This window comes from Cygnus olor, chromosome 9, assembly GCF_009769625.2.
Source record: "Cygnus olor isolate bCygOlo1 chromosome 9, bCygOlo1.pri.v2, whole genome shotgun sequence".
NCBI classification, from domain to species: domain Eukaryota; kingdom Metazoa; phylum Chordata; class Aves; order Anseriformes; family Anatidae; genus Cygnus; species Cygnus olor.
In genome coordinates, this window is record NC_049177.1 from 26076690 (window position 1) to 26090157 (window position 13468).

At 60.0% G+C, this 13468-nt stretch overlaps 1 protein-coding gene across 24 annotated transcripts in view; it reads right to left on the reverse strand.

The window, feature by feature from the left end:
* Positions 1-13468, reverse strand: part of MBNL1 (muscleblind like splicing regulator 1) — an 81312-nt gene that overhangs the window by 41682 nt on the left and 26162 nt on the right. The window contains exon 1 of one of the 24 annotated variants that reach the window (XM_040567520.1): positions 2051-2179. The exons of the other annotated variants lie outside the window; for them this stretch is intronic. The gene's annotated coding sequence lies outside the window, so the exon portion shown is untranslated. Of the gene's footprint in view, positions 1-2050; positions 2180-13468 lie in introns of those variants that run through there. 24 annotated transcript variants of the gene reach the window in all.

A 13468-nucleotide genomic window follows, 5' to 3' on the forward strand; every position in this document is an offset into this window, starting at 1 on the left:
CTAAAATCCTCATAAAACGCCCGAAACGAAAAAAATCGCCGCCGGTGCAATCCAAGCCGCCTTCCTCTGTCCTCACAGCGCGGGTAGCCAGGCACGGGGTGGGGTCCCTGGTCTGCGGAAATCCCGCCTACATCTCCCAGGCAAGACAGGCACTGGGACTGGCGGAGGCAGGCTCACTGCTGCGAGCCCTCCGATAGCTTTGGATTACGGCACCAAGAGCCGCCTCCTGTCCCCTTCAGCCGCCCGGCGCCGCGGTCGCTGCTCGCTGCAGCGTCCCGGAGCTGGCCAGCGCCCGCAGCCCCTCAGCCCCGGCGCCGCCAGCGCGCCTCGCCTCCGCCTAACAGCGAAACCTTCCTCCCAGAGCTCCACTGCTCACTAGAGATCACACACACGAACGAGTTCTAGGTAAAGCAGCAGTGAGCGCACTTCAAGAAAAAGCAAGGAAGGCCCGGCTGTGAGGGCTGCGAGACACACACCTCTCACAGAAGCTTCTCAGATTGAAAATAAATGAAGTTACCGCCTACCGCAGCGTAAGGCAGGTGGTGTAAGGCAACCTTCCGTTGCTCTTCACGGAACAGACATTTAAATACACCTGTGCAAGCCTCTCCGCCTGCTGCATCGCTGGAGTGCCACGAGCTCCTGTGCCGCCAGCAGCACGTACCTGCGGAAGGCGCTCCGGGCCCGGCTCTGGCGCGCAGGGCGAGCGCAGGCGGCGCCGCAGACCGCACGCAGGGGCCAACGTCCTTCATCGTGCTCGGGGAGCTAAGGCGCGCGCAGGGCCACCAGCCAGCCGCAGCACAAAGCCAGCCGGAGTTTCTCGCCCGCTCTCCTTGCTGGGCTATTGTGCATGAAAGGGAGGGAGGTGTTTGGACACCGGAGGGCTTGCTGGAAAAAAGAGATTCCACGTGAAATTTGAAACACACGGGACGTGCGTTAAGTCGTGCTGTTGGGAGACCTGGAGCCCAGCCCTACGAAACGCCCCGGGAACGCGCCCGGAGAAAGAGGCGCCCTCGCGACAGGAACGGGGAGAGCGACCGCGAACCGACGGCAGAGCTCCGGTCAAACCCCCCGGCATTACGGAAAGGGGGCAAGGAATAAAAAAGGAAACAGAAACGGCTGATTTAGATAGGTAGGACAAGACGGCAAGGAGAAAAAGCACCGCAGGGAGCACACCACGAGGAACGCGCATGAGAAGGAAGGGAGAGGGACTCATGAGGAAGACAGAAGGCTTTGAAGACGAAGGCGAGGACAGGAGGGCGCGTGGGGCTCAGGCTCTGCCCCCGCAGTGGCAGGGCCACCAACTCCGCTCCTGCAGCCCTCCAACGTGGGCAGGAACCCAGACGGCAGCGGTGGTTAACGGGGATCACTCCGCGTGCCCTGCCACGGCCACGGCCACGGCCCCGCCGGACTCCCTGGGCCAGCCCCGTCCTGCCCCGGCGCCACACCCCGGAGAGGCGCCAGGGAACCTCTGCCAGGTCTTCTCCCTCCTCCCTCCCCCCGCCCAGCACCTACACAGAAGGGAGCTGGGCCCCGTCTTCCCCCCGCACGGCTCACCGCCACCGAAAGGCGCCCGAAGCCCTGACCGCCCCCGCAGGCGGCGAGGCGCACACAGCCAAGCACGGCCCCGGCAGCTCCCCGCCTCTCGTTCCCTGCAACCCGCACGGCGACGCCCCGCGGATGCGGATCGTAAGCGGTGGGAGCGGGACGTGGAAACGGGGCGTTTACGCGCGGAAAGCGATGCCGGGATGCTCTGGAGGGCAGCGGGACAAGAGCTGCTGGGAAGGGATGCAGGAGAGGTGCAGCAGCAGCTCCCGTGCCAGCCCCGAGAGCGCACCGCAAGCGGGAAGGAGAACAGGGCACGGCTGGCGGGAACCAGGAGCTTTACAGCAGGCGCCCAGCAACGCCCGCGGCCTGCCCAGCGCCGCTCTCAGGGCCGGCCGCCCCCAGGGAGCTGCGCAGGGCTCACGCTGCCCCTCCTCCCCCGCAACCGGCCCCCAGCAGCGCTCGTCAAATCCTCGCCTCCGGCACCCGTTCGCACCCCGGTCCTTACCTCCGGCAGAGAGCAGACGCCTTCCTCTTGCTCCGGCACAGACGCAGGAGACAGGCACGGTTCGGGTCCGCCCGTTTGCCACGCGGGAGCTGCAAAGGGGGCCGCAGCGCCCGCACGAGCCGGGCCAGGCGGGCGGCAGCCCCTCCAGCGCCAGCCAAAGCAGCGCTGCCAGCTGCCCGGGGCAGCTCCCGGCGTGGCCGCGGGCGACGAGGGGGCTCGCACGGACACCCCCCCGGCACGAAGCAGCGCTTCCCTCCGGACCCGCAGCTGCTCAGCCCCCCGCTCGGCCCCACCAGCCGCGGTAGCTGCGTGCACCCGCAGGAACCCGAGCGCTCGGCAACGGACGTGGCGCGGAGGGGCCCTTCTCCAGCCACGGCAACCTCACGTGCAGCGCAAATGGTTTATCTGTGCACGTGAAACGGGGTAAAGTGAAGCTAAAATACGGGCCTGGTACAGGCAGCTGTGGCTCCCTGGAAGCCTTGCCATCTCTTGTAAACGAGAATCTCTGGAACGGGACAGGGAGAAAGTCTACAGAAAGCGAGGAGTGCCTTGGTTTGTGGCATTGCTCATCGCCACAAAAACTCCGGAACTTACAAGGGAAGGAACGCATCCCGAATTAACGTGGTAATAATATACAGAATTCAGCACACCCAAATAAAACCTTGCCCGTGCTCGGTCAGGCCTCCTGGACTCTGCAGGTCACACTTTTTAATCCTGGGTGAGAGGAACTATTTTACGTTCTGTTATTTCCGTGCCCGGTTCCTGCTGGGCACTGCTCGCTACCTGCCCGCTCTCCCCCGCTCACTTTCGGGAGAGGTCTCCCCGCAGAGAGGCGCAGCGCCGCCCTGCCCCAGCAGCACGCACCCCGCAGCGCGCTGCCCGCCGGGGCAGGCTCCTGCCCTGCCGTGTGACGGGGCCGGCGGCACCGCGAGCAGCGCCCAAACTCACGTTTGCTAACCAGGCCGTGCGGCAGGAGGCAGCCGGCTCCGCACCTCGGTACCCGAGGCCTGTGGCCCCGCCGGGCCCCCATCGTTGTGCACACCGGGGGCACGGGGCGAGCCCCAAGTGGCCGAGCACAGCGAGGCCCCGAGTCACCGACGTGTGGTCACCCCCCCAGACAAAAATAGCTTGTTTACGGCTCCTCCGTGTTATTTTTACGCGCGGGCAGCGCCGGGTGCCCGCGGTGGCTCGGTGCCGCCGCCCTGCTCGCGGTGGCTCCCTGCAGAGCCCCCGGCCCCGCTCCCCACACCCGCCCCGACCCGCCTCGCTCTGAACATGCACGCAGCGCCCGAGCCGCCCCGTGGATCTCCGGGGAGGCACCTGCGAGTCAGAGCTGCTTCTGGATTTTGTAACGACTGTAAAGGGGTTCTCTAAAGAGCAGAGCTGGCGTCGTGTGAAAAGCGCCGACCATCAGTACCACAGGGACGGGCGAGAAGGCACCGGCACACCACCTCCTGACCAGCAGGGACACTGCCGGAGTCCCACATGCAGGGCAAAGCCCCTCGCTCCCACAGGACGGGGCTACGTGAGCAATACCCAGCAGAGAACGGCCCGCCCGGCCAGCCCTGCAGCGGCACCGGGACGATGGCACCGGCGCCGGCTGCAGGCGCACCCAACGCCGCCGCCTCAGACGGGGAGCTACAGCCCGACCCCCCCTCCCGCAGTTCCCGCAGGCCGAAAGGCGATTTCTTCCTAGGCACTCTCGCAGTTCACAGTGCACTCATGAAGTAACTGGTAACGCTCTCCCGAGCTTGACTGGTCTCTGTAAGCGTGGGTTTTGGTGGGTCTGAGCTCAGCAGAGCGCACAGGAACGCCCGCGCAGCCTGCTAGCGGCGAGGGCAGGAGGGAGGCGGTGGGGCAACGGCCGAGGAAGCTGCTGGCCAGTGAACGTCGCTCAACAAGAGACGGGTATTGGGGAAACCCTGACAGCGCGGAATAACAGGAAGCTTAGTCACTTCTGGGCGCCCAGAGCCAGCCCGCGCCGGGGCCCGCAGGAGCCGGCCGAGCCCCGCGGGGCAGCGCAGCGCCGGCCTTGGCGGCCGAGGCGGAGCCGCGAGCGGGCAGAGCCCTGAGCGCCTCCCGCTGTGCCACGGGTACCCCGCGGTGCTCCGGGACAGAGCGAACCGCAGGCAAGGAGCGGCTCGGGGCAGGCAGGCGGCGGGCCCTCGCGCCCGAGCGTAACCGTGGGACTTCACCCAGGCTGCAGACCGTCCTGCTGCTGTACTAGTAACACACTTCCGAGGGCTCCGAGCAGCACGCGAGTCACGCTGGAAGGGTACCTTGCAGAAGCTCCAGAAGAGGGGGAAAAGACTGAAGAGAGGAGTAGGTTACCCTGCCGATGATCTCCCACACCAAAAGTACTCGTTACGACACTGAAAGTACGGTCTGCAGGGCTCCGCGACGAGGGGGCAACAGCACCAGGCGTTAGCGAGGGACAACGCTAGAGAAATGCACATTCGGTATTCTGCTACAGAACGTAGAGGGGCCTGCACGCACAGCGGAAGGTTTAAAATAATTAGACAACAGATAAAGAAAGCAGCCAGACCAAGGCAGAAGGAAGACAAGCTATATGAATAGTTTTTTATGGCATAGGCAAATAAGGGAAGAAAAAGACATAACGAGCACACGGTTAAACAGCAGAGAGAAGACCTAACCAAGCTCACAGTTTAAAAATTACCGCACCGATCTGCCTGCCTGTGATTCAGATTTCAGTGGCAGGCCAAGAGAACCAGTGACAGTGCTATACCGATAACGCGAGGAACGGGGGAGTTACAAGTCCTTAAGAAAAGAAACCCTTTGCGCAAGCAAGGGTAGCAAACGAGCAGTGTGGTGGGCAAATACAGGCTGACACGTCGGGATTATTTTAACCAGCAAACGTGTCCGAAAGCTTCTACGCAATCGGGGACCTTCCGGTCCCTGCAGCGAACCAGGCTGTGGCAAAGCCAAGCAGCGGGTGCAGCGCCGGGCTCCGGGCAGGTACGAAAAGTCTTACCAGACGGCTGGCAGGAAAGTCTTTAAAACGGAACTCTTCCAAGGGACGTACCGGGGGGAAAAGGCACTGAGAGCTCAAAAAAGCTTATGAAATACACGACAATTATGTGAGAGGAGCAGAAGAGAGACGTAAACAGCAAAAGGTGCTTTTCGGTACGTGTAAGGTCTTACAGCCTATCTGGGCTTTGAAAGAACACAGACGTGAGGCTGAACGTGTCCTCGCTGCTCTGCGCGGGCTGTTGAACAGCCACCGTCAATGGCTACGAATTGGTGGAAAATGCAGACGGCAAGATTTATTTTTCTAAAGTTAGAGAGTCACAAAATCTGCCAAAATAGTGCTGTGCGGTCAGAAGTCCCTCTAACCGCTTACTTTAACAGGGGCGCTGACAGTCGAACCGTCCCGGTCCCGCAGCGGCACAGCCGAGGTTCCAGCCCGGGCGCCCCCAGCGTGCCGCGGCTGGCAGGGCGCCGAGCCTGGCCGGCAGAGCGAGGGGCAGCGGCCGGACAGGAGGGACACGGCCTTAAGGAGCACAGCCGGCCCAGGTGCCCTTCAAAATAACTGCTGCAGACCGAAGGGGGGTTCCAGACACCTGCAAGGAAACACAACCTGGCTCTGCGCTCTGCAACAAGCAGCCGGCGACGCTCACCAGGCACTCGGAGATCCCCAACACGAGCAGGCAACTCCGAAAGGCAGAGCCGGCGGCAGAGGAGCCAGCCCGCCCCACGGGCACGGCGCGAGGAGGCGTCCGGGTGCCGCTGCGGCGGCTCCGTGCAGCCCCGAGCCCCCGGCCCCCGGCAGGGCGGTGTGAAGGACCGGGCGCTGCCAGCAGCTCCGCTCCCAGCACCCCGCTGCTCCGGCTCGGCTGCGCGCGTTTCACGCTGGCAATCTCTCCGGAGGAAGTGGCATTTGCTAATGGCAGTTTAAGTTCGTTATTAAGACATTTCAGCGGTTCCATTACCTCTCCCTTATGCACGAGAGAGCAAACAAGCTGAGCAGATAACATCTGCAGAGCACAAACACACGTCTCCGACCTGGAGGCTCGAGCTGCTCTCACTTGAAGCGAGAGCCACATAGCTGGTGGGGAAATTAAAATTTTTCCATGTGTGGGAGCCTTCTGAAGTAAAGAAACAAACAGAACATTCAGAAGGACGGCCAGCGCATCGTCTCCTTTGAGGAGCCGATTTTCCCCAAGTGCAGCACGAGCGAGGCCATAGCACAGTCACGGAGGTGAAAGCGTCGGCCTCCTCCTCCTCCTCCTCCCCCCCGTCCCTCCAGGGACGCGAGTGAGACCAGGGAGCGAGGCGGTGACCGCAGGCGCCCTGCCGTGCTCCTGCCGTGCTCCTGGGCACTGTCAGCAGCCCTGGCCCTGCAGCAGGCCCCAGAGACCTCCCGGCCCTGCCCGGGGCTCAGCACCCCGCGCCGCTGCCTGCCCCGATTTCTGCCCGGCACTTCCCGGCTCCTGGGGGCTAAGAACGCTTTTCAGCAAGTTAAGGGCAAGGTGAACGGAATAATTCCTCAGACGATCCAAACAAAACGCCGGTAGTCACTTGGTAACATTTAATTAACGGTCACTTAAATGGAGCAGAGAGGAGAGTCTGAACAACCAGCAGCTCAGCAGCAGCAGGACGGCGCTGGACGGCTGCCCTTTAGCTGTGCTCCAGGCACCAGGGACATCCAGCAGCGCTTACCAAGGCTTACAGATTAAACGCGGGGGTATTTTTAGCAACTGATACTTTCTCGATTTGTATAAGCACAAAGCAGAGTTTCTCAATTCACAAAAGGCCCTTCCAGCCGCTGGAATGACCCTGCAGGCTCCTTTTTACACACAGGCCCAAGGGCACGACAAGGAACACGGCGCTCTGACCAGACCTGCAGAAGCCACCGGCAGCAGTGGCTGCAATTGCTGGAATCATCCACAGTGAGGCAAGGACTCAAAAGGCAGGGGACAAAATCCTCGGTTTGATGGGTGATACTGGCGGCAGGGGTACGGCTGGAGCGGACGATCCTGGAGGTCTCCTCCAACCCCAGTGACTCTACGAGCGCTGCTGCTGCCCGGCGGGAGACGCTCCCAGCGGCTGGGGGCGGCCGCGCCTGGGGGCTGCAGGCAGGCTCACCGCGCACCCTGCCGGCCGCGGGGACCTCACGGGAGGCAGTGGCAGCACCAAAATGATGAAAACGTTCTTTATGTTTTTTAATTTTAAAAGCAAACCATCGACACCCTGCCAAAACACCTGCAGCAGCAGTACCTGCCCGTACGTACAACCCAAGGAAAGCCGCCGCAAACAACGGCTCCGCTGGAACACATCCGCACGCAGGCAGCAAAAAAAGCCAGGAAAGGAACGTTTCGGTTCTAGAAAGTTTCTGGAATCAGTGGTGGATAAAGTAGAAAATTGAGAAAGTCATTTTGACAGCATAATTTACATTATAAAGATTAATTTTTAAAAACTGTCACGTGAAATAAATTAGATTAATGGCAAGTTAGCTATTTTTCAAACCGCTGCACTTAATAAGGGAGAGGAACACAAAAAAAATCAAAACTAAATTACTTGCAGGGGTGTTTTCCCCCCGCTCCCCTTGGACACCAGCACGTACACGAACGCACCTCAGAACAGTCTGATAACCGCTCTGCTCACGTCGTCATCCTTTCAAGTCAGTGGCAACCAACGCCATCGGTCCGCGTTGCTTCCATACGCATGTATAAAATATTCAGAGTGTATGCTGTGCACCTGTATGGACATAGCGTGCGTATAACAGGAATAGGATACAGTGCGTATCACACATTTACACGTCTAGCGCAGGGTAAAACACTTAGGCTAGAGCTTTATAGCAAACAACTTCGGCATACACTGCAGTCGTTTTTTCATTGCCTCATCACTTAGGCAACACCACCTAAAACCATCAGAAACACGTAAGGGATACGTGTGTGATAACTGTAAAAGGCATTACGAGAATCTTCAGGCAACGGCCTGAAACATTGAAAGGCAGTCCCTGCCTCCCCTTGGATTTTCAGTGCCGTACTTAGCTAAGCCAAATGGGAAGCGTCCAGCAAGGCAAAACCAGTTGCACTTTCCTCCACGCCAGTACTCAACAATCCATCGGTGTGTGTTAGCTCTCTCCTCACACAGGTGAGGCCACAGCAGTAACCCTGCTTGCCCCCAGCTACAAACGCGGTCTCGCAAAGAGCTGGCAGGAGCCGAGAACAAACGCACGTCCTCACGCCGTTTAAGAGCCCTTCCGTGCTGCATCGGACCGGCGAACTCCCTGAACATTCCCTTCTCGGTCTCGGTTTACTCTTCCTTTCCCTCCCCGTCTGCCTGCTCACCCTGTTCAGCCGCTTCTCCTCCAGTGTCTGCCAGGCTGTGCAGCAGCATCGGGTTTCCTCCGAGCTCGTGCCTTTACTCTTTATAACGCCTCCCTCGCCTCCCTTTAATTCCTTTTTTTGCTTTGCCCTTTTTTCCAGTTGGAGATTTAAGCACCTCTTCACCCACTTTCCTCCTGCCGGTGCAAGCACCGCCACGGCCACGGCCACGTGGTGCAGCTGCTCCGAAGCCCCTTTCCCCCCTGCTCAGCGCAGCCAGCACAGCGGACGCAGGCACGCAGCCCTGCTGCCGCCACGCTCGCCCTTTGCCTCGGCTCCGCGCGCTCCCGCCGCGCAAGGAGCTCCCAGCCAAGCCAGAGGTCCCCCGAGCCCCCCGGGCTGCCCTGCCCTGCCCTGCCGCCACTTCACCGACGGAAGGAGCGAACTCAGGGGCGTTGTACGGCCACACAGGCAGCCGGCTGTGCAAGATGAGGGCGCTCCAGCTCCCCACCCGAGGCACCGGATACTACACGTGGCTGGAAACCCGCCAGGCTCCTGCGACGCGGAAACCTCCCCGTTTAACCTTCAAAAATTTCCTCCGGGAAACCTTCAAAATTTCCTCTGGGAAGGCGGGCACCGGGGCCTCCCGCCAGCCCCTGCCCCGCGGAGGTGCCGCCCCGCGCCCCGTCCCGCAGCCGCCTTACGGGTACGCGCAGGGCAGTCCGGGCACGGTCCCCTCCGCCTCGGTGGAGTCACGCCGACAAGAGGCAAATGGCTCCGCTCCCCCGAGAACCGCCCCGTTCCACGCGGCGCCCTCTTCCCTCAGCCTCTTCACGGCACCCCACGGGCCGGAGGCGCTCCCGAGGCGCCGGCCCCACTGCTACGGCAGCCGCGCTCCTCAGCAGCCCTCGGGCAGGCTTCCTTCCCATCGCCGGGGCCAGTGTGCCCAGCATCCCCGCTCTGAACGGTGAGAGAGCTCCTCAGATCTCCAGTGCCGAGAGCAGTCGAGCGTAGGAGCGTACAGCAGGCTGCTTACCTCGGCCCCGCTATCAGTCCGGAAGTTTGTGCAGCGACTGCGACACGACAAATGCCAGCTGAGAGACTCCGTTCATCGCACCGCTGTGCCCGGTACACCCAGGCGTGCCCCTACCTGCCTTGCACGTGGCTTGCACGGCTGCGAGAGCTGGCACCGGCTGCCGCCGTGCCCCCCACGGGCAGATTCACCTGCACGTCTGGCCTCTCGCTCCCAAGGCTGCCAGCACGCACGCCAGGTAGCCCCGCTGGCACCGCGGAGACACGGCCCGGTGCTCCACGTCCTCTGGCAGCTCGGAAGGCCTCCCTCTGCTTTGCTCCAAGCAGCGCGGCACGATGCCTGGCACAGCACGGCGCACGAGAAAACCAGGAGGGGATTACAGAGGTGTCTTACTAACCGTCCCCAGAACAACGCCGTCTTTTTCTCTGAACGGGGTTTTTGGCACTGGCAAGACTGGGCAGGAGGGCAGCGGGTGAGCCGCCTTGCTTCTGGCCCGTCCTGCAGAGCAGAAGCCTCAGGCTGCAGACGCTGCTCCTCGCCCTGAAGCGACGCACAGATTTCTAAGAAACACGCGGGTACTATTTCCTAAACGGCATCCAGTTGGGCTAATAACACCACGCAGTCCCAGCGAACAAACATTAGCTTCTCCAAAGTCAAAACCCAGATGCGATCATTCAGTCCTGAATGTAATTTGTTGCTTCCAACAAATTTAAGAGCGAGCCTTGGCAACAAGGCATCTGTATTTAGAAAAACCGAGAAACAGAGACTTGGGGTCATCCCAAAAAGGACAGAGGCCTCGCAGATGGCTTCTGATTGCTCAGTTGAAGACTTAGGACAAATGACCGAATATTTTTGACGTGAGGTTTCTTATTTTATGCCACTGTAAGTTTTCCCTGCAAATTAGTTCAGAAATTTACTCCTCATTTTGAGTGCACATAGCAGAATTCCCGGCCATACACAACAGAAACCCGCTCGAGTGATGCAGCACGCCACAAAGCCAGATAACGTTACTACAGTCCCCTGCTAGAACGTTCTCTTACTAATTTTCTGGGTTTTTTTGCTTGCTTAATTAAAGGTGAAGTAGAGCCAACGATCTGACGTTACCAACAATTCTAATATTATTAGAGAAATACGTTCCGTGATTTTCTTTTCTTTGCATTGAAATAAATAAGTAGGGTCCTTTATCCTTACGCAACTATAACAAAACAGTCAATGGCAGGTGAAAAAATCATTCTTGTTTTCTGAAGCAGTGACAAAGGAGAGAGATTTAATCAATTAATAACAACATCCCTGAGGCGTCAGCAGTAAGGCACTCACCAGGTTCAGCTGTAGTAATAACACGTTTATATATGTTTAAGGCTTCTCGATAAGAAGCGAAGTGTCACTACTAAAGAGTTGAAGAGTTTCATTTTCGAAAAATAACTCCTCCTACAACAGACAATAAAACACCAACGCACTAACACGTACCAGCGGAATAGGTACGAGGCACCAGAGCTTCGCGCTGCCCTGCTCAGTAAGCGGACCCGAACTTGGCTGGGGCTTTTTCTGAGTTTCAAACGCTCAGAGAAACGTGGGCGTTCAGGACTTCTCCTCTGCCGAAGGAAGAGGAGGAACAGGCTTTCGCACTCCAATGGCACATCCAACCTAACACGAAGCAGCAGCCCTAGCGGCAGCGCGAGCCCGAGGGAACGAAAAGGTACCCAGGCGTCAGCGCGCAGAGCACACGCCAGCTCCGAGGCGGAGAGGGGTGGCTCGGGCCAGGCCCGGCGGAGCTCACCGGGGCCACCGGAACCGCGCGGAGGTCCGTCAGCACGACCCGCCGTGCTCCGCGTCCTGGCAGCGCGCGCCCCGCAGGAAGCCCGCTGCGTGCACGGGGGAAGCGCCCGCCAGCAGCGGCGCTGGACGCGGCAGCGACAAAACAGTCTGAACCCAGATCCCTCCTTCTCCCTCCTCTTTCCCCAGTGCTTTTGTGATTTCAAAAACGTACGGCTAGAGAAGGCAGCGTGGCAACCAAAGGATGTGGCATGCAGAGCAACTGCATTCTGCTCGCCTGGGCGTCCTCGGCGCACCCGCAGCCTCCCACAAGCTCTGCCTTTGCCGTCCAGCTCCCCTTTGTCGAGGCATCTGCCCCTCGGTGCTCAGGAAGCGACAGGTGACTCAGCTGTCGGAACATCTGATGAAGTTAACGCAGTTTCAGAAATGAATCCTACTTAGGCACTTTTTTCCAAGAAAAAAAAAAAAGACCAATGTTTCAGTATTATGCTTAAAACAACTTCTGTTGCAAACCGGTTTCCTGACTTAGGAACTCAACAGCCTGCTTTTGCTGTAGACAGTTTGACAGGCCTCTAGGCATCCAAATTTAGGAAGAAAATCTGATGGAATTTAAACAATGCAGAGCCAGAGCTACGGCTGACCCAGCCTTAGCTGACAATTTGAACATACTGCATAATCATTTTCGTCTTCAAATCCCCCTAAAATTATCTGCAGGTGAGGTTATCGCACACACGCTGACGCTGGTTAGCGCAGCGCCCCGAGGAGCCCCGCGGTGTCCCCAGGCCTGACCCGAGGCGAGGACTCACCGCAGGAGGGACGGAGGCTGCTCGGACCGAGGCGGCCCCGACCTCCGCCTTGTACCCGCTCGCCGGTGCCGCGGCCAGGCCTGTGCCCTCCCGTCAGCGTTTAGCTGCCCGTCCGTCACAGCGAGCCCGCAGCGCACGCAGGCGCCGTGGGTGCTAACAAGCGGCGCGCTGCAGAGACCAGCGGCCCTCCCGCGCGGGCACCGCAGCCCTAGCGGCTGCGGACGAGGTGCCCCCCTCGTTCACGGCCTAGGCTGGCATTTGCAACCCTGGCTTACTTTTCTCTTTTCTTTCTTCCCCGCGACATGGAAACAGAACGTCCCCAGGCTGAGCGCTCCGCGGGCGCACCAGGCCGTTCCCCGGGGTGCCGCGGGCCGGGCCCTGCTGTGCCTGCTGCCACCTAAATATAGCGGGGCACCACCTCCAGCTCACGAGCAGGGGCTCGCGCTCGGGCGCAGCTCCCGGGCGGCAGCGACGTGACAGCAGCTGCGGGCACTGCGCTCCCCGGGCGCCGCTGCGGGGGCCCGGCGGGCCAAGGGCTTGTGAGGAAAATCGCAGCGACTGAATTCCCTGTCCTGTGCCCAGGCACCACGCAGGAGCAGCCACTCAGTGCCAACACTGATATTGGGCACATCTACAGGAAATCAGTTCAGTGTGATGTCAGCTTGTGGGCGCACGGCTGCCTTAGCAAAGGTTTGCCCCTACGCGGAAGCACGAACAGAACGAACTGCCTTCACGTGTCCTCACCAGAAACCTTCTAGCTTTTGGTAAACGACTCATTGACCTTTCAGAGTGGAGATAAATCTGGTACAACGCTTCCCTAAGTTGTTTTTGCATAACATCTAATGTTTGCGATAGCGCTAGTTACTTTGTTATGCTTTCCCCGCTCGTTTAGCTTAGCGCACACAAAAACCTGCAAAAACCTGAAACATAAACAAAACAACGACCGCCTGGCCGGGACAGGGAGCCTGCGCTGAGACACGTTCCGTTTTGTCCTTGTCAAAGGCGCTCTCGCACACCAGACAAGCTCCTTAACTAAAAGGGTAGCAGCAGGCAGGAAGGAAGGAGGGGGGCAGGCGCTCAGCACCCTGCCCCGGCCGCGCTCCTCCCGGCTCCCGCCCGCTCCCCCGCAGGGACCCGCGGCTCAGGGCACGGGAGGAAGCCCCCGAGCCCAGCGCACGCCGCGGCGTTACCACAGGCACACGTACCTGCTGAGCGCTGTATTTGTTAAGCGTGGACCTGGCCGGGACTCGCTCCCGGCTCCGTTAGCTGCGCTGACTTCTCGTGGTGACAGAGCCCTCTCCCACAGGGCGTTCTGAAGCCGTGCAACAACGCTGACTATTTCCTACCGCTGTTAGCCACAGGCCTCGCAGCTCCTTACAGAGGTGATAATTACCTCCTTCGTTAATAGGATGGAAACGGAAGAACCACGCTGATGGGAAGGGCTCCTCCACACCCTAGGCGCTGGTTTCTGACTGCCTCGGTAACTCCGGGACGCTGCCTTTCGGTGAAGCCAGGC